General features: G+C 46.1%; 1 pseudogene across 1 annotated transcript; it reads left to right on the top strand.

The window, feature by feature from the left end:
- Positions 1–3,121: 3,121 nt before the first annotated feature.
- Positions 3,122–3,851, top strand: LOC311248611 (odorant receptor 131-2-like; annotated as a pseudogene). Its single transcript has one exon. The product of its transcript is annotated as an odorant receptor 131-2-like (transcript).
- Positions 3,852–21,750: the final 17,899 nt, after the last annotated feature.

The following is a 21,750-nucleotide window of genomic DNA, read 5'->3' as shown; positions in this document are numbered from 1 at the left end:
AAGTGACTGAGTTACCATACAATATACTACGGTATACAATATACTAATATACAATATACTATACAGTGCAAAGCAGAAATGGGATGAGGTACAATTTAGGTACAATTTACAGTAAGGTGTAATGAGGTATGGGTTGTAGTGCAAATTCTTTACCAATAAATATAAAGTGTGTTTAGGTGTTCTAAGTGGGTAAAGTGGGTGCTGCAGTGAGTTGTTTGTTTAAAGTGAGTGTGTGCGTGTGGATGTGTGTGCTGTGAGTGCATTTGATGGTTGTTACATAGTGTTATTGTTCGTTGAGCATCCTGATGGCCTGGGGATAGAAGCTTCTTCTGAGTCTTTCTGTGCTTGCCATGAGACTCCGGTATCGCTTGCCTGACTGCAGCAGTTCAAAGAGGCAGTTGTTTGGGTGGCTGGAGTCTTTGATAATTCTCTTAGCCTTACCCATGCACCGCTTGTTGTAAATGTCCTGGAGAGTGGGAAGCCCCCCTCCAATTGTGCGTTCGGCTGAACGGGCCACTCTCTGTAGTCTGCTGCGGTCTTGTGCAGTGCTATTCCCAAACCAGGAGGTGATATTGCCAGTGAGGATGCTCTCTATTGTGAGTAGAAGTTCTTGAGGATCTTCTGACTCACGTTGAACTTCCTTAGGCGCCTAAGGAAGTAGAGGCGTTGTCGTGCCTTCTTCACAACACTGTCAATGTGTGTGGTCCATGTCAAGTCCTTGGATATGTGGACTCCGAGGTACTTAAAGCTGTTGACTCTCTCAACCGGCCATCAGGATGCTCAATGAACAATGAACAATAACAGAACATCAAATACACCCACATCCACACACACACACACTCACTTTAAATAAACACAACACTGTAGCACACATTTTACCCACTTTAGACACTAACACACACTTTATATTTATTGGCATCAATCCCATGCACCTCATTGCACCTCACCACCACAAGGTGGCACCACAAGCTAAGCTATACCTCACCATTCTACACTGTACTGTATAGTAGCTGACTGTATAGACTGTACAGAAGTATAGACTGTACATATACTGTATATGTATATTGAACATTTTTGTTGTTTACACTTGTTTACGTACTTGACTTTCTATTTTATACTTATATTATACTATTTTACACTATCTTGTTATTGTATCTAGCACACTCTCAGGAGCAAAACAGAAAGAAGCATTTCATGTAAAAGTATTCTGTATTTCTGTATGACAACTAATAAAGAAACTTGAACTTGAAACTTGAAACGTGACCCCAGATCCCTCCCACAACCGAATTACTTCTGAATCAATCCGCCATAGATAGAAAAATGGAAGTATGAATAGCTTTTGAACGAATCCTCCAAAAAAGATACAGTCAACTGGAATATGTTAGTTTGTTACATACACATGGATTATGTAATTAATTTGTCATGACCAATTGTGAAACAAAAGAAAAATCGCGGACATTAAAAAAAAAAAAATTGCAGTCGACCTTTTTTTTTAAATTATTTTTTCCAGATTTGATTGATTGATTGAAAATTGTATTAACAGATTGCAGAATGGGTACAATACAGTACGGCTCAATACACACAATTGTTAAGGGGATGCAGACCAGAGAAAGACTTTCGTCTTGTTTTATTTATGACATACCAGATCTACAAATACAGTACTGTTTGTGTCATAATCACAGCGAGAGTGTACTTCACCCCTCCTCTCTCTCCCCTCACATTCACCACGCACTCCTCTTCATCCTCCCTTCCATCCACCACGGCGGAAGCCTCACGCCCTTATATGGTCAACGGCACCTCACCTCCTGTCACTCAACCCAGCTGCACCTCATCCCCTGATTCACACCATGTCAGGCACCTCACTCCTCACAGCTGTTTCCCATCCCCTGATGATGAAGACCCTACTTCTACCGGACGACGCTGACCAGAAGTCGTCGTGGTGTTAGTATCATTACCTAGGTACGACACCTCAGTCCGAAGACCTGCTAGGCATCCCTGTGTGATTATTCCCTGTTCTAACTTTCCTCTCTTGTGCCCAGGACCTCCGTGCCAGCGTGCCCCTGTCTGGACCCCCTGGAACCTACCAAGGAGTTCCTGCTCCCTCTCTCAACACGGCCCTGTGTCTTCCGTCTGCAGTAGCACGGAGTGCACCTGCTCCCTTTATCCCCATTCATATCTGTTGTACATTTCTGGATGTAATTCTTGCCTACTTGGGAATACCATTCAAACAACCTGAAACGCTCCATTCTCCTCTCCTGTGTTCAGCGATTGGGCTCTGCTTAAAACCCATTCTCACAGTTTGTGATACAAAAAGAGTCTAAAAAAAAGAGTATATACATTTGACGAAGAAACTGTACATTGGAGGAGGTTGGGTAGGTGGGGTGGAGGGGGGGTTGGGTAGGTGGGGTGGGGTGGGGAAACTGTACATTGGAGGTGGGGGGGGGGGGTAACTGTACATTGGATTATCGACGAAACCTTACTTGGTCCCAAGAAGGGTCTCGTGTATTATCGTGTTAGGACATTTACTGTACATTGGAGGGGGTTGGGTTAGGACATTTACAGGGGCCAGTTTCGAATTGCAGTCTCCCGTAGGTGCTATCTTTTGGTTTTGAAAGTGGGTAGTGATTCACATTCAGATTACTTTATTCACCATATTGTATATACAAATGGAACGTGATTCGACATTACAGTGCATGATTTTTTTCACAAATAGGAATAATAAATAAGTGCAAAACAGGACAGAACAGTGAGACAACAATAAGACAGTAAAAGTGCATTCCTTTACAGCTGTGGGTAGGGCGTTTAGTCCCTTGTTTGAGCCGAATCTGGAAAACTCTTCCCTGGAGTTAGACAAGAAGATACATACATGTTTCGTCTCTCTGCATGCATTGGGCATAGGGAACGCCTGGACCGTTAGCCTAGCTTAGCTTCATCACTGGAAGTGGGGCAGACATCTAGCCTAGTTCACTACAGTCAGGAAATATACTCCAAATACAATCAAAATACAACTCCCAAACGTTCCTGTAAACATGTTGTGACCTGTGTATTTACCACGTCTCCCAGTCACACGAGTCACATGAGCGGCCATCAAGGGCCACTGGAGAAATTGGGATTCAGCTTAATGACTACACTGCCATGTTGCTCTTTCCTGTACATTAACAGGGTTCTGCTGTTTACCCTGAGGAGCAAGCCGGTGTTCCGCGAGACCTCAGTTGGCAGTGAGCCAGTTCCTTTATCTACTGGCTGCCTTTCAAATCAAATTGACACTCCCCGTCTGCGGCGCGTTCTCCTTGGCCTGCCTCCTCACCTCTCCGATCTCCCCGCTCACCCTGGCGGCGATGTCCCTGGAGAGATACGTAGCCGTGTGCTTCCCACTGAGGCACGCCGCCGTCCTCATCACCGCGAGGAGCACGAGCGCGGCCATCACCGTGGTGTGGGCCTTCAGCTTCCTCAACGTCCTCATTCGGGTCCTGCTGCTGTTGAACGTGAGGATCGAGGGTTTGCACGGTCAGAAGATGAGGGACTTTTGCAGCCTGCAATCCTCGCTCCTCACGGCGGTCTCCTACGATTACGCCAGAGCTTACACGTGCATCGTCTTCGTGTCGGTGGGCGTGATGGTCGTTTGCTCCTATATCGGTGTGATATTCGCGGCCAGATCGGCCTCCTCCTCGGACAAGGCTTCGGTCAGAAAGGCCTGTAAGACACTCACGCTGCACGTGCTGCTGCAGCTGGGCCTGAGTCTGTTCTCCACCCTGCAGAACCCCATCCCCCTGATGCGCCACCTCCGCTGGCAGCTGAGGAGCCCGGTTGTGGCGCCCAGGAAAACACCACTGATTGCTCATATCAAATGACTGGCTAATCTGTATGACGGCGATCAGTTGTATTTGTCTAAACTGTATGTAATTACCCCCCCCCTCCTCCCCCGATTATAGTGAAGATGGCTGGAGAGTGAATAGATGATCCCATTTGAAGTTAGCTGCATTTCTTGCAAATATGCATTGTGTTGCTTTCTTTATCTTTTTTTTATTGATATTTTTCCCCCTCCTTTTTCATCCGATTTTCTCCCATCCCAATGTTAGTCGTTATGCCAATTCCCAATCCCCTTCCTGGTCGCTGCGCACTTACCCATGTACCCATGTACATGTCAAAATACTTCCCAAAGGTCAGTGAATACCACGATCACAACACCAGAGGGAGCTCCACAAATCATGTTAAACCCAGATTCGGCTCAAATAAGGGACTAAACACGTTTCGCAATTATGCCACATCAATGTGGAACGCCCTACCCAAAGCTGTAAAGGAATGTGGATCACTACCTACTTTCAAAACCTCTCTCAAGGGACACCTACGGGAGACTGCAATTCAACACTGGCCCCTGTAAATATCCTAACCCAACCCCCTCCAATGTACAGTCATTTACCTAGTATGGTTTTGTCAATAGTCCAATGTACAATTTTGTTTGTTTGTACAGTGTCTCCCCCCCCCCCTCAATGTACAGTTTTTCTTGTTTATACAGTGTGCCCCCCCCCCAACCACCTCCAATGTAGATTACCCAGTATGGTTGTCAATATCCCAGTGTACCCAACCCCCCCCACCCAACCTCCTCCAATGTACAGTTTCTACGTCAAATGTATATACTCCCTTTTCCTGACTCCTTCTGTATCACAAACAGTACTGTATTTGCAAATCTGGTATGTCATAAATGTATAGATGTAGCAGTACTGACTATCTGTATGTCATGTATGTCATATATGTCCTGATGAATTGAAAATGGGGGACCCTGATGTAAACAAGACGAAAGTCTTTCTCTGGTCTGCATCCCCTTAACAATTGTGTGTATTGAGCTGTACTGTATTGTACCCATTCTGCAATCTGTTAATAAAGTTTTCAATCAATCAATCAAAACCCCCCACAGTCGGTCTGGGAGAGTGGAGGCTACCACGTGCTTCCTCCGACACACGTCTAGCCAATCAACCGCTTCTTTTCACCTGGCAGCGCGGACTCTCACTGAGAGGGTGTAACGTGTGGAAGGATCACACTATCCCACTTAGATCCTATCCGCGCTTAGCAGGTGTAGCAGAGTGAAGTTGTTATGCTAGAATCATGGACAGAAACTGTTATCTTTCATCTTAAATAAGTAGGCCAAGACGGAAACACTCTTACTTTGAAGGAACAAAGTGGATCGAGCTCACTCTAGTGTTGTGGAGGGGTGCCTTGGTTACTAGTTTATATTAATTTCCTCATAGTGAGTTATTGATTCTCCAAACAAAATCCCTTTTTGGGTCTTTTATAATGGGTTTAGAGAGGATAGGATATCTTTCCATTGAATATTTGTTGTATTGTAAATACTTTCAACCAATGTACAAAATGGTTTAGCCGGTTTGTCGGCAAGGTAGACGCCGGCGGAAGTGGTCGCTCTCTTTGAGTTTGCTGAGAACGAGAGCAGAGGTACGCGCTTTCGGTTACCTAATATTGGATTTAATTGCTATGTATAACTTGTAAAATTGATTTATATTTTGGTTTTGGTACTGAAATACCCTGTTGTGTAATGACATTAATTCGCCCTGTGTAAAACAGCCATAGTACCGTTGTGGGCTAACTCGTATTCTGCTTGGCAATCACAGGTGGACTACGTGATGATGGTCGCTTACGCCATGTTTTTGTGTACGTGCTGTTTTGGTTTGCTAACAGGTATGAACCGTTGTTTTTGTATTTCGGTTTAATTAATGCTTACACACTGTCTTTCATTTCATATTATTTCATATGTTTTTGCTGAAGTTGACTTGTACTGAGCTACATGTATTTAATAGTAGCTAACAATTGTTGTAACTGTGGATGGCGCGCTGTTTTGAATGTGCGCGCGGCCGCGCGCTCTCTTTGAGTTTGCTGAGAACGAGAGCAGAGGTGGACTACGTGATGATGGTCGCTTACGCCATGTTTTTGTGTACGTGCTGTTTTGGTTTGCTAACAGGGAATCACCAATAAAACACCATCAACTGTTACGACCCAAGGGCCGGTCCTGCTGACCGGCAGGAGAATAACATTGGACAGTGCTCTCCTCCTGACATTGCTCCCTCTGCTGACCTAAGCCCGATGGTGCGGTCGGCCATTTTGTGTTGGTTGCACATTGTTGATATGATTTGTAATATTATGTTATGCTGGGCCATCCCTGTCTGTGTTTGATGTTACACCCCTGTTGAGTTGTTGTGTGTCATTGCCTTAGTGTCTAGTTGTGTTTAGTGTGTCATTGCAGTAGTGTCTAGTTGTTGTTTAGTTTGTCATTGCTTTACTGTCATTGTGTATGTTGTGATTCTGTGTTGGCCAGGTGTTGTTGATTATCAATTAGTGTGGGTATATAGGTGTCTGTCTTTCCTCAATTCCTTGTGGCGACATTTCCTCCAGTATCCTGTGTGTTCCCCGTGTCGTGCCTGCCTTCCCCGTTGATGTCTAGTGAGTCCTGTATACTTCTGTCGTTTTCTTGTTTTCCGTCATTGTGTTATTAGTAGTGTTGTTTTGTATTTACGTTTGGATAAGAAGTAAACACCCTTCTTCAAGCATCGCTCCTCGTTTCTGCCTACGTTCATTCTCCCTTGTCTGCTAACTGTGCTCTCTTCTTCAATAGCACACCAAGCGTTACAGAATGTCGCCACCAATCAAACGCACAGCAGGCAAGGTGGTAGATACTTTTGTTATCCTTCAAAACTTGATGGACGGTAATCTGGAGCAGTACACGCCTGCCAAGTGGGTGTTCTGGCTCCAGACGATCGACAGGGTTGCAAGAGAGAGCCCGACACAGGCGCCTGCGATGCGGGTTATGGCCGACCACGTCTCCGCCCTCATGGAAGGGTTTATGCCGATCCCTAGTACCCTACCCACCAGTCTGGTCCCGCTTGCTAGCTTTTCCCCCGCAGCTAGCCAGCCGACTAGCATTCAACTCACGGTCAGCCTAGAGCCTGTAGCTAACCGTGCGTCCCCAGCTAACGCAGCTCCGCCCGTTAGCATCTCTCCGGTAGCTAACCGTGCATCCCCAGCTAACGCAGCTCCGCCCGTTAGCATCTCTCTGGTAGCTAACCGTGCATCCCCAGCTAGCGTAGCTCCGCCCGTTAGCGTCACTCCTACAGCTTGCGTGGCTAGTGCAGCAGATGAGGCCTCCACAGCTAACCCAGGCCCTACTGTTAGCTTAGCCTCTGTAGCTAGCCAGACTCTCCCAGCTGACACAGACCCTACAGCTTGCATGGCTGGTGCAGCAGATGAGGCCTCCACAGCTGACCCGGCCGTCGCTGCCAGCCTGGTTCCGCTCGGTGTAGCCCCGGCTGTCATCACTCCCCCTCCGGCTTCCACGACCAGCCCAGCCTCTACGCCACGCATCGCCGCCGAGACCGGACTGGTCTCCACGCCCAGCCCAGCCTCTACAACTGGTCCGGTTGCAACGCTGGGCTCCGGCTCCTCGACTGGTCCTGGCTTCCCGTCTGGTCCACCCCCACGCCGTGACCGGCGTCCTGGTCCTCGCCGTGGTCTTCGCCGTGGTCTTCGCCGTGGTCTACGCTGGATCCTGCTCCGGGGGTCGCCGCCGCCGCCCCTCCGTTCCGGCTCCCCTGAACCGGTTCCTAGTCGGGCGGCTGGAGGGGTTCTCGTCCGGGATCCTGCTCCGGGGTCCAGCTCCCCTTCCCGGGCTTCAGCACCTGTTCCTACCCCCCCTCGTCGGGCCTCTGTTCCCAGGTCCAGCCCCCCTCCCCGGGTCTCGGTGCCCGTCCCCACCCCCCCTCGTCGGCCCGCTGCTCCCTTCCCCACCCCCCCTCTCCGGGCCTCTCTTCCCTTCCCCTCCACCCCTCTCCGGGCGTCTGCGCCCGTTTTCAGCCCCCCTGGCTGCTATGCCCCTCCTGGGGTTTTCGCTCTGTCTCCCGGCTCCTGGTCTCCAGGTCCTCTCCTTGGGCCCCCTCCGGGGTTCCGGCTTCCTCCCTCGCCTGGGTGCAGATGTTGTTCTCGGGGGTCTGGAAGCCCCCCGTTGAGAGGGGGGTACTGTTACGACCCAAGGGCCGGTCCTGCTGACCGGCAGGAGAATAACATTGGACAGTGCTCTCCTCCTGACATTGCTCCCTCTGCTGACCTAAGCCCGATGGTGCGGTCGGCCATTTTGTGTTGGTTGCACATTGTTGATATGATTTGTAATATTATGTTATGCTGGGCCATCCCTGTCTGTGTTTGATGTTACACCCCTGTTGAGTTGTTGTGTGTCATTGCCTTAGTGTCTAGTTGTGTTTAGTGTGTCATTGCAGTAGTGTCTAGTTGTTGTTTAGTTTGTCATTGCTTTACTGTCATTGTGTATGTTGTGATTCTGTGTTGGCCAGGTGTTGTTGATTATCAATTAGTGTGGGTATATAGGTGTCTGTCTTTCCTCAATTCCTTGTGGCGACATTTCCTCCAGTATCCTGTGTGTTCCCCGTGTCGTGCCTGCCTTCCCCGTTGATGTCTAGTGAGTCCTGTATACTTCTGTCGTTTTCTTGTTTTCCGTCATTGTGTTATTAGTAGTGTTGTTTTGTATTTACGTTTGGATAAGAAGTAAACACCCTTCTTCAAGCATCGCTCCTCGTTTCTGCCTACGTTCATTCTCCCTTGTCTGCTAACTGTGCTCTCTTCTTCAATAGCACACCAAGCGTTACAATCAACTGAGTACCGTTGTCTGAGTCTACGTCCACCTCACACCAGACACAACGCAGATTGGATCACGCTACAAACTGGTGCCGAGACAACCCGGATCAACTGGTCAGCGGAGGCCGACCACCGGTGTTGCTGGAGAGACGTGGAGGCTTCATGTGCGGCCTAGACGCGTGGATGCTGCTGGCGCGGCCTGGTCACGGGGACGCTGCATTCGCCGTCTGTTCCTGAGGTCTGTTCCTGAGGAGGCTGGAGAGCACTGAATCCTTTGAAAAAGATATAGTCTCTAATCAAGTTTATTGATTTCGAGTGTGTTACCTAAAACACGCTGAAGAGTATAACGGTAAAAGAACCATTTGATACTGAAAATGACTTTGAATATAGGAAACACTCCTACAGGGAACTTGACTGTGGGGAGAGGGAGAGGGGTTCTCAGTTACACACCGGTTATGCAGTCTACTCCGGCGAGTCCAGGTGGTTCAGGTTCCTCTAGTCCTGGAAGGGGGAGTGTAGAGGGTCACTCAGAGAGAAATGCCCAATCGTTACTTTTCACTCCGGTTGTTCCCTCACCTGGTGAAATTAACAACACTAGTGTTGAAACATCCCCCAGTCAAATGGCCAATTTGATAAAATCCATTGGGTCAGAAATAAGGGAAGCTATTAGAATGACGTTAATGCAGAACACAATCACGGGGACTTCACCTGTATTAGCTTCTCAAAATCCCCAACAGACGTTCCAACCTGACCAATGTGGGAATACTGTGATTGATGCATCCAAAATGAATCTTGTGTTACGTTCAGATGCAAATGCCCCACCCTATTTTAGAGGGGACAGCACAGATAAGTGCTCTGTTTTTGAGTGGGAGGAACTCATGAGGACGTATATCAGAAAGAAAAATAACTGTACTGGAGCTGAACAAGTTGAGGAGGTTATGAACAAGCTAATGGGGAGGGCCCGGGACGTTACCAAAGTATGGATGCGTAGCAACTCAACTGTCAGTGAGGTGGGTGTTATTTTTAGCATTTTGAGACAACATTTTGGTGATATTATTCATTCAGAACTTCCATTAGCTGACTTTTATGCAGTCAAAGCATATGCAAGCGAGAATCCTCTTGACTATTGGATTAGGCTTAACAAAGCAGCAGAAGCCACAGAGCAGTGTCTTCTTAGTAAGGGGGAATCTCAGACTAGCCTGAGCCAGCATCTAGTTCTCATGTTCATCCGTAACTGCCCCGATAAGGAGTTGTCCTTAGTGTTCAAAAGTAAGCCATCTCGTGAGTGGACAGCAGGTGAGGTGCAGGGACATTTGGATGAATATTTGAGAGAACATAGAGCGAGTCGAGGTCGGTTGACACAACAAGTGGTCGCCATTGAGTCATCACAGGAGAGGGTGGTTGTTAATCACGAACAAAGCGCGTCACCTATGGCTGTCAGTAGTCCAGAGCTAGAGCAGCTGTCGTCTGTATTTGAGAATAACACAATGGATAGAGTTCTGAGAGTGTTAGAAATGGCGTTAGGCAACAACACTCAGTCTGTACAAAATGGTCCTTATGTACAAAATGGCCCCCATAGACAGTTCCCCAAACCTTCTCAAGAATGTCAGGTTTGTGGCAGTTTGGAGCACAATACTAGGACGCACTGTAGGACGCACAGGCTGTGTTTCAAGTGTCTGGGTCCAGGGCATATTGGTATCTATTGTGGGCAGACCACTCCTAGACAGCCCCCTGGTCAGAGACAGGCTGGTCCTCCTCAGGAAAACTAGCCGGCCCTCGTTCAAAGGAGGACAATGTGGGCCCCTATGGTTTTTCCTCCAATTGCAATGATGATATTCAGTCTGTATACACGTCCGTTTGTGAAGCAGCACCCAAAGACAAGACAGTAATTATGCAGAATGTGACCAGAACATCCCAAAGTGACAGTTTATTTTTCACCACCGTATTAACAGGAGACAAGATTGAGTTACAGGGGATGTTAGATAGCGGATCCATGGCTACTTCTCTGCGCGCTGATGTGGTTCCTCGGCTGAGGGAGGCAGGAGTAGTGACGGGTGATTTGATATCGACTACCAATGTTGTTCTTGTGGGGTGTGGTGGGAAACAAACTAGCCCGGTGGGAACGTGTGAGTTGAAACTTAAGCTTTACGGTTTTGAATACATAGTACCAGTCTTGATAGTGGAGGGTCAGGTTGATGAGCTCATTATAGGCACCAATGTGATGAAGCCCTTAATCAGACAGTTCAAATCCACGGGGGCCTACTGGCGCATATTGGGAAAAGCTGAGTCACCATGTCAGGACGAAAACAGTCAGTTTATCAGGTTCATGGCCAATCTTGAGAGATGGAGGGGGGAGGAAATTCCTGACAAAGTGGGAACAGTCAAGTTGAAACAGGCCGTAACACTTGAACCGATGAGTGAGCATGTAGTGTGGGGTCGTCTCCCACCCAGGACAAAACTTTCGATGGGAAGTACCGTTATTGTTGAGCCCAGCGCCTCTCGTTGTGTGCACCGTAACATACTAGTTGGCAGGGTAGTTACACCTCTCTGGGGGGATGGGTGGCTTCCTGTCAAGATTATAAATCCGACTACCAAAGCTATCACCTTGAGACGGAATGCAAAAGTGGCTGACGTATATCCATGCATTGCATTAGAAGATTTTGACAGTGATACGGACACGTCAGTCCACCAGAATGCCGGTAGAGTGAGTAGTGGCAGCTCTCACGGCAGTCTTACAGCTAGGAGTTGTGCTAGCAACAATGTAGCTAGGGGGAATGCTAGACTGGCTAGTCTAGGGCTCCAGAACCTGTCAGTTGATGACTGTCAGGTCTCACCAGTCTGGAAAGATAGACTGACTGACCTAATTGAGAACTATGAGGATGTGTTTTCTAGACACCGGTTGGATTGTGGTGAGGCTAGTGGTTTCTGTCACCGTATCCGACTGACTGACGATCGGCCCTTTCGGTTACCTTACCGGAGGCTCTCCCCCGCCCATTACCAAAAGTTGAGAGAGACTCTGAACGAGATGGAGGACAGGGAGATAATTAGGAAGTCGAGTAGCGAGTATGCATCCCCCTTGTTCTTTGTTGGAAAAAGAATGGGGACTTGAGACTGTGCACAGATTTCAGGTGGTTAAACGCTCGCACGGTAAAAGATGCACATCCATTACCTCATCAAGCAGATGTACTTGCAGCGTTGGGAGGCAATGCCTTTTTCAGTTCTATGGATTTGACATCCGGGTATTACAATGTCCCACTGCATGAGGATGATAAGAAATACGCTGCGTTCTCCTCTCCTCTCGGTTTACATGAATATAACCGTATGCCCCAGGGGCTTTGTAACAGTCCAGCTACGTTCATGAGAATGATGCTCACAATCTTTGGTGATCAGAACTCACTGAGTCTTCTCTGTTATTTAGATGACCTTCTGGTCTTTGGCAAGTCTGAAGAAGAGAGCTTGCAGAGGCTGGAGATGGTATTTCAGCGTTTACGAGAACACAATCTGAAGTTGTCTCCGTCTAAGTGTCCGTTTCTGAGAAAGTCACTGAAGTTCTTGGGACACATTGTTTCTCGGGAAGGGATAGCCACAGACCCCGATAAGGTGCAGGCTATAGTGGGTGTGACGGAGAGCGATATTATGGAGTCGGATGGGGTCACCCCGTCTGCCAATAAGATCCGGTCATTTTTAGGAATGGTGGTGTATTATCAACATTACATTGAGAACTGCTCTGTAGTTGCAAGACCACTGTTTCAGTTGACCACGGGTGTGAAAAAGCCACGGAGAGGCAAAGTAAAAGGGAAGAGAGCTGCCCCCCTTCGTAGGCTTAGTGCAGCAGACTGGACTGTGGAGTGTAGGGAGGCCTTTGAGGCGTTAAAGGCTGCATTGGTGGGACAAGCTCTGTTGGCTCACCCTGACTTTTCTCAGCCATTTTTATTGTCTGTAGATGCATCCACTAGTGGACTGGGAGCTGTGCTTTCACAAGTGCAGGAAGGGTGTAGCACAGCCAGGCCCATAGCTTTTGCTAGTAAATCTTTGAATCATGCTCAGTCTAAATATCCCGCTCATAGGCTTGAGTTTCTCGCCATGAAATGGGCTATACACGACAAGTTTAGCCATTGGCTGCGAGGACATAAATTTACAGTGTGGACAGATAATAATCCACTTAAGTACATCCTCACAAAGCCAAAACTTGATGCATGCGAGCAGAGATGGGTGGCTAAGCTGGCACCTTTTGATTTTGACATTCAGTACATTCCTGGGCCTAAAAATACAGTAGCTGATGCACTGAGCAGGGAGCCTTTTACTAAGCCTAGGGTGATGCACAGGCTGACAAGGACCTCGTATGATGTCTTGTTGAGGGAGGCTAAGGGTTTGGAGGTGGATGACGTGCAGAACATGTTCCGTCTTACCTGTGAGGAACCAGAGGTGAGGAGGAAGGGCCTAGGGTTGTCCATTCAGAGTTCCCTTAAGGCCAGTGGTGAGGTGGGTAGTGACAGCGGGAGCATATCCCGTGAAGAGGTATCTGCTGTACTCCACACACATCGCTGTTGGGAGGATGGCGCAGCTATGAGAGCAGTCTCTCATGTGCAGCAGTTAGAAAGGTTGGTGTCCATGGGACAGAGCCCATTGCCGGTCATCACTCATGAGGAATTGTACGACAAGCAGTGCCAGGACCCTGTTACTGGTAGAGTCAAATTCTTTGTAGATAGAGGCCGCCGCCCATCTCGAAGATAGAGAGTTCATGAGTCAAAAGAAACAAACCGCACACTGAGGCAGTGGGGAAAACTCACAACCAAATTAGGAGTGTTGTACCGTGTTTCCAAACACGCTGTGAGTAAGAAGAAGGTCTTTCAATATGTAGTACCGAGCGCTCTGAGAGGACAGGTGCTGAAAGGGGTACATGATGAGGCTGGTCAACAGGGCCAGCAGCGCACATTGTGGCTCACTAGACAACGTTTCTATTGGAACTCCATGGAAAAAGATGTCAAAGAATATGTGAGTCATTGTAAGAGATGTGTACTGAGCAAAGCACCTGAGCCGGAGGCTAGGGCTCCGCTGGTATCTATAGTCACCACTGCACCACTGGAGTTGGTGTGTATTGACTTTTGGTCGGCTGAGGATGCCAATAATAAGTCCATTGATGTGCTTGTTATAACTGACCATTTTACCAAACTAGCGTGTGCTTATCCGTGTCCCAATCAATCTGCCAAGACAGTGGCTAGGGTGCTCTGGAATAATTTTTTTTCTGTTTATGGTTTTGCAGCCTGCATTCATAGCGACAGAGGGGCTAATTTTGAGAGTGCACTCATAGCAGAAATGCTTCAGATGGCAGGGGTTGAAAAATCCCATACCACGCCATACCATCCTATGGGAAATGGACAAGCAGAACGTCTAAACCGCACTTTAGGTAGTATGATCCGTGCTTTGCCACCTCGTTCCAAGGTGAAATGGCCTCAGATGTTGAACACTTTGACGTTTGCTTATAATTGCACAGTGCATGAGACCACAGGGCTCCCACCCTTCTTTTTGATGTTTGGCCGCACTCCAAGATTACCTGTCGATGTCATGTTTGAGAGTGTCCTTTTGGATGGAGATACGGTGGATGTGGATAAGTATGTCCAGTCACTGGGAAAGGATCTGAGGGAGGCAATGGCACTTGCTCAAAAGCATGCTGAGAAGCAACAGACCAGGCAAGCTGAGGTGTATAACAGACAGCTGAAGGGACATTCGGTGGAGAAGGGGGATCGGGTCTTACTGGCAAATAAGGGGGAGCGAGGCAAGAAAAAGCTAGCTGACCGCTGGGAGAGTGCTGTCTATACTGTTGTGTGTAAAAACAGTGTGCTGAACATATACAGTATCCGTCATCCTGTCACAGGGAGGATTAAGACTGTTCATAGGAATTTGATTATGCCCGTCAATTTCCTGCCTCTGCCGTCATGGGATGAGCCAGAGATTGAGGTGTCTATTCCTGGCACTGTTCCTAGTGAGGAAATGACAGATGATTCTGTTCAGGATGAGCTGAGAACTGCCCGGTGGGTTGCTCATCTTCCTGAGTCCAGTATGGAGGGGGTAGTAGATACCAGGATAGGGATGGGTGTATCAGAGCCAGCAGAGGTGCAGGTGGGAAGCATGGGTAGTGATCAACATCATAGAATTACACTTGAGACACATAATGGTGAGGAGCAGGAGTGTAAACTGAAGAAACCACGCCACTTTTGGATGGAGGGACCAGATGCAGATGTTGAATCAGAGGAGTCATACTCTGTAATTGTTTATCAGGACAGTGACCAGTCGTCAGACACGACGACTGTGGAATCCGGCACTGAGGACATGATGGCTTCGGGGAAGGCCCCCTGTAGTTCATCCTTACTTGTTCCAGTGTGTGCACCTGAGTCGGCCACGTCAGGCACTGAGGACATGATGGCTCCGGGGAAGACTCCCTGTAGTTCATCCTTACTTGTTCCAGTGTGTGAACCTGGGTCGGCCGTTGTCACTGTCAAACCGAGTGTAGTTGGGGTACCTCAAGGGGTTTACACTAGGCTGGGGAGGTTCATCAGGCCAGTTAACAGGCTCATTCAGACGATGGCTGTACAGAGAGTCAGGACGCTGCTGTCATCTTAAAAGATGTCTCGATTTTTTTCTTTTTAGTGATTCTTTTTATTTATAATTTTTTTTTCTTTTCTTTCATTGATTTTGCTGTTTGATTTTCTTTGAGTCATACTGGTAGTTACGGTTGTCTATTGCATTAGACATGATTTGGTAATTTTGGTGTATTCCATGGTATAAATATGTACATGACATGTTTTTTTGTCTATGGTTAGATGAGGGATTAGCTACCCTTTATTTTTCCTGATCTTTCATCGGATAGCTTTTGAGCTGGTCAACCTATTTTCTAGGTTTGGAATTAAGGGAATACACCGAGTTACATGTGACGCGTTGATTCATTGTAATTTTTTTTTATTTTCTATTTCTTTGGTTTATACTTACGCTGTTGAGTTGATTGAAGGGAACACTGTCCATGATCTGGCATAAAACAGTAGGGGAGAATGTAGCAGAGTGAAGTTGTTATGCTAGAATCATGGACAGAAACTGTTATCTTTCATCTTAAATAAGTAGGCCAAGACGGAAACACTCTTACTTTGAAGGAACAAAGTGGATCGAGCTCACTCTAGTGTTGTGGAGGGGTGCCTTGGTTACTAGTTTATATTAATTTCCTCATAGTGAGTTATTGATTCTCCAAACGAAATCCCTTTTTGGGTCTTTTATAATGGGTTTAGAGAGGATAGGATATATTTCCATTGAATATTTGTTGTATTGTAAATACTTTCAACCAATGTACAAAATGGTTTAGCCGGTTTGTCGGCAAGGTAGACGCCGGCGGAAGTGGTCGCTCTCTTTGAGTTTGCTGAGAACGAGAGCAGAGGTACGCGCTTTCGGTTACCTAATATTGGATTTAATTGCTATGTATAACTTGTAAAATTGATTTATATTTTGGTTTTGGTACTGAAATACCCTGTTGTGTAATGACATTAATTCGCCCTGTGTAAAACAGCCATAGTACCGTTGTGGGCTAACTCGTATTCTGCTTGGCAATCACAGGTGGACTACGTGATGATGGTCGCTTACGCCATGTTTTTGTGTACGTGCTGTTTTGGTTTGCTAACAGGTATGAACCGTTGTTTTTGTATTTCGGTTTAATTAATGCTTACACACTGTCTTTCATTTCATATTATTTCATATGTTTTTGCTGAAGTTGACTTGTACTGAGCTACATGTATTTAATAGTAGCTAACAATTGTTGTAACTGTGGATGGCGCGCTGTTTTGAATGTGCGCGCGCGCTCTCTTTGAGTTTGCTGAGAACGAGAGCAGAGGTGGACTACGTGATGATGGTCGCTTACGCCATGTTTTTGTGTACGTGCTGTTTTGGTTTGCTAACAGGGAATCACCAATAAAACACCATCAACTGAGTACCGTTGTCTGAGTCTACGTCCACCTCACACCAGACACAACGCAGATTGGATCACGCTACACAGGCGCCCCGACCGAACTGTAGGAGTCGCTGTTTACAACGACCCGGACCCACCCCGCCAGTTTTCCCACCCTCTAATACTGCCAATTGTATTAGTGTGAACGGCCAGCCAAGCTGGTGACAACCCCGGAGCTGTGAGCTGGATTTGAACAGGCGGCATTGTGTTGCTTTCTATCGGATAATGTGACTATTCTGTGGTAGCCTACTTGCATGTCGGTGTTACTCAGACCATAGTCTTTTAGTTTAATTCAAATATTACTTTCTGAGCGAACATCAGACGGAAATGTAGATGGCTGTATACACATACAGTATACCACTCTTCTAACCATCAAAGTCTTCTTTCCTTTATTTTCTGCCATCATGTTACAAAAACGAAAAAGAACGAAAAAAAAGTGAATTACCTACGGCTTTAAAGGGGCAGTTCACCCAAAATAAAAATAAAAAAGCATACTGTATTGGCCCGAATATAAGATGACCTTGATTATAAAAAGATTTTAAGATCAAATCTTGTTTTTATAAAGAGAAATACACCATGAAATTATGTAGATGAAAAAATTATAATACCTTGTCTTATAGGGACTGCTACCTTATTATTTAAATAAGCTGTAATCAACACAACACAAGGACAAACCTTAAAACTAAACGAGTGTGCAGAACTGTTTTTGGATGTCTGTGACATTAAACCAGCATTGCTTTTTTGGTGAAATGCCCGTTTAAGATAATATCATCCCTTATATCCAGTTTGTTTTATATCCATTACAAAGGAACTGTACATTGGAGGTGGGTGGGGTGGGGGAGGGGGAGGTTGGGTAGGTGGGTGGGGGGTAACTGTACATTGGATTATCAACGAAACCTTACTTGGTCCCAAGAAGAGGGTCTCGTGTATTATTGGGTTACGACATTTACTGTACATTGGAGGGGGTTGCGTTAGGATATTTACGGTGGCCAGTTTCAAATTGCAGTCTCCCGTAGGTGCTCTTTGAGAGTGGTTTTAAAAGTGGGTAGTGATTCACATTCCTTTACGGCTGTGGGTAGGGCGTTCCACATTGATGTGGCATAATTGCGAAACATGTTTAGTCCCTTGTTTGAGCCGAATCTGGGTTTAACATGATTTGTGGAGCTCCCTCTGGTGTTGTGGTCGTGGTATTCACTGACCTTTGGGAAGTATTTTGACATGTACATGGGTACCTGAGTGGTGTAGTGTATCTTGTAGAACAGGCCCATTGCTGTACTCTGTCGTCTACTCTAAGCCATCCTAGGTTGTCAGAGTGGGCAGGGGTGAGATGAGTTCTAGGAGTCAGGTCAAGCAGTAGTCTGACTAGCTTGTTTTGAGATGTTTGTAATTTGTTTTTTAGTGCCTTTGAGGTGCTTTGGTACCATGAGGTGCAAGCATAGTCGTAGTACCCTTGAATGAGTGCTCCTGCCAGAGTCTTCAGGGTATTCCTGTTTACCAGGGAGGAGATCCGGTACAAGAATCTAGTTCGTTGGTTGACTTTTTTTATTACATTGGATGCCATTTTGTCACAGGAAAGATTAGCCTCTAAGATGGAACCCAGGTAGGTAATTTCATCTTTCCTTGTGACAATATTGTCACCCACTGTAACTGAGAAGCCGTCGGTCTTGCTGAGTTTGTTATTTGAACCGAAGAGAATGGACTCTGTATGAAACTATCTGGATGGATAAATAGCAGGAGAAACTTAAAAGAAAAATGTGTCAAATTATTTATTTTGTTATACATCAGCCCGGCAATAAGTCAGTTAAGCAAATGTATGTTTTTATACAGACCAAATACAATGGCGGCCAATAGGCATGGTTGTCAATCGGCTGTGAAAAAAGCCAAAGACACCCGGTCCCGTGATCACATCACTCCTGTCCTCCACTCTCTCCACTGGCTCCCGATTAAGGAACACATTAACTTCAAATGACTACTCCTCACCTTCAAAGCCCTCCATAGCCTGCCCCCCCCCCCCCCCCTACCTGGCTGGCCTACTTCTCCCCCTCCCCCTCCACCCCCTTGGTTTCCTTACTTCCCTGATTGTTCCCCTACTGTACTGGCTTTTGTATTAAATACAAACACCTCCCTAGAACCCAAAGACGCTGACAATAAACAAAACAAAGAACAGAGAAACATAGAACCACAAGGAAACAAGCAACAGTATGAAAACACAAGACATAGAACCACGAGTAACAAGCAACACATTTTTAACACAATAACTGCCACGCAATGTCAGCATCTTATAGCTCTACTGCCAGCGCTGTAAACGGTGGGAGTCGCTCACCGTGTTTTCAGGGCTATAACTATTTAAATATTATAGTTACATCTGCAATACTATGGCCCATTCGACATCGGGTATCTATCGTTCAAGATGTGGGAAAGTAATATTTTTTCCATTCACACATTGTCGTTTTATACCGTGGTGAATATAAGTATGGTTTTAGAGCGGTTTAGGATAATTCCTAGAACGCTAGTAATAGCCTGCGACGCATATTATACTTAATCTATTGGCATTTCGTCCCTATAGATGCTACAATTAAAAATTCAAATGCATATGATCGTATGTATTATGTTCCATCATGCATGCAGAAAATGGGGGGGGGGTCGTTTATGATTAATTGATTGTCAATAACGGCATTCGTTAGTACAACTGCATACGTTGATTGATTGATTGATTGATTGATTGAAAAGTTTATTAACAGATTGCAGAATGGGTACAGTACAGTACAGCTCAATACATACAATTGTTAAGAGGATGCAGACCTGAGAAAGACTTGCGTCTTGTTTCCATCAGGGTCCCCCATTTTCAATTCATCATATGACACACACGACATACAGATAGACAGTACTGCTACATCTATACATTTATGACATACCAGATTTTCAAATACAGTACTGTTTGTGATACTAAAAAAATCCAGAAAAAGAGCGTATATACATTTGACATAGAAACTGTGCATTGGGGGAGGTTGGGTAGGTGGGGTGGGGCTGTACATTAGAGGTGGGGGGGGGGGGGGTTGGGTAGGGGGGGGACACTGTACATTGGAATACTGACATATATTTGACATAGAAACTGTACATTGGAGGAGGTTGGGTAGGTGGGGTGGGGTTGGGTGGGGCTGTACATTGGAGGTGAGGGGGGGGGGGGGGGGGGTTGGGTACATTGGAATGCTGACAAAGCCATGCTTGGTCTTTATTGTACAACTGGGTTAGGACATTTGTAGGGGCCAGATCAGATGGATTGCAATGATAGAAATGGACAATCAAGCTGGAATTAATGTTAGATTGCTTTTGAATACAAAAAAAAAGAAAAAAAAGCTAACCTTTCACTACCACACTACAGAAGATTGATTGAAAACTTTATTAACAGATTGCAGAATGGGTACAAAAGAGATGATTGTGGACTTCAGGAGGTCGGGGGTCAAGGACTACAGCCCCCTCAGCATCGACGGGGCACCGGTTGAGAGAGTCAACAGCTTTAAGTACCTCGGAGCCCACATATCCGAGGACTTGACATGGACCACACACATTGACAGTGTTGTGAAGAAGGCACGACAACGCCTCTACTTCCTCAGGCGCCTAAGGAAGTTCCAAGTCAGTCAGAAGATCCTTAAGAACTTCTACTCATGTACAATAGAGAGCATCCTGACTGGCAACATCACCTCCTGGTTTGGGAATAGCACTGCACAAGACCGTAGCAGACTACAAAGAGTGACACGTTCAGCCGAACGCACAATTGGAGGGGGGCTTCCCACCCTCCAGAACATTTACAACAAGCGGTGCAGGGGTAAGGCTAAGAGAATCATCAAGGACTCCACCCACCCAAACAACTGCCTCTTTGAACTGCTGCGGTCAGGCAAGCGATACCGGAGTCTTAAGGCGAGCACAGAAAGACTCAGAAGAAGCTTCTATCCCCAGGCCATCAGGCTGCTCAACAAACAATAAACACTATGCAACAACCATCAAATGCACACAGCACACACACGCACACACTCACTTTAAACAAACAACACACTGCAGCACCCACTCTCCACACTTTAGATCACCTAAACACACTTTATATTTATTGGTAAAGGATTTGCACTATAACTCGTACACCTTACTGTAAATTGTACCTAAATTGTACCTCATCCCATTTCTGCTTTGCACTATATAGTATTGTATATTAGTACATTGCATAGTATATTGTATATTGTATGGTAACTCAGTTACTTCTATTCTGCATCGAACATTGTACATATGTCTATACTGAACACTGTGACCTCTATTTTTACTTCTATTTTACATGCTGTGAAGTGCCACAGAACAAGTGACACTTTTTGACAATGACATCCTGAGTCGTTCCAATATAGCCGTATATACCTATTTTTCACATGTAATCATATGCTTCATTATTCAATTATTCAATTGATGATGGACAATGATCTCACAGGATGGCAGAGTGGGTGTGAAGTGCCACAGAACAAGTGACACTTTTGGACAATGACATCCTGAGTCGTTCCTATATGACCAGTATAAATCTTTAAAATCTACTTATAAAAAATGGAACTGAGCCTTTAATGTCTCCATAGAAGGGGCCTGTTGTCTGTGAAAAACTGTGAAAAGGGAGTGAACCTGCGGAATGTGGGCCTCAGGAGAGGAGAGAGACAGAGACAGAGGAGAAAGAGCTGTAAAATGTTAACCCTTTCAGACGGGAAGGGGATTAAAGGTTGCGGGTTGAAAATCAGGGAGTCCTGAATCTATAGAGGGAAATCTTAAAAAACTATATAACAATTAAATGTTTAATGTGTACAGTAAAAGTTTTCATAAATGGCATGCTTATAATTAACTGTCATTAGAGAATAATACTAAAAGAATGATGGGTAAAAACTGTTTTCTGGAGGAGATCTTTTAGGAAGCTTGATAAGAAATCCTAGGGATGGCTTCGTGCCCGGTACCATGTCACGTGATCCCCACAGACAAAGCAGTTGTCTGTTCTGAAGGAATAAGGGACTTTCTGTTACTTAAAACCACTAGGTAACGAGAAGTAACGTTAGTACCAAGAAGGAGGAGCTCATACGAATTACGTATTGTAC

Source organism: Notolepis coatsorum (genome assembly GCF_963971535.1).
Source record: "Notolepis coatsorum genome assembly, contig: SCAFFOLD_150, whole genome shotgun sequence".
Lineage (NCBI taxonomy): Eukaryota > Metazoa > Chordata > Actinopteri > Aulopiformes > Paralepididae > Notolepis > Notolepis coatsorum.
This window is presented reverse-complemented; position numbering and strand designations above follow the sequence as displayed.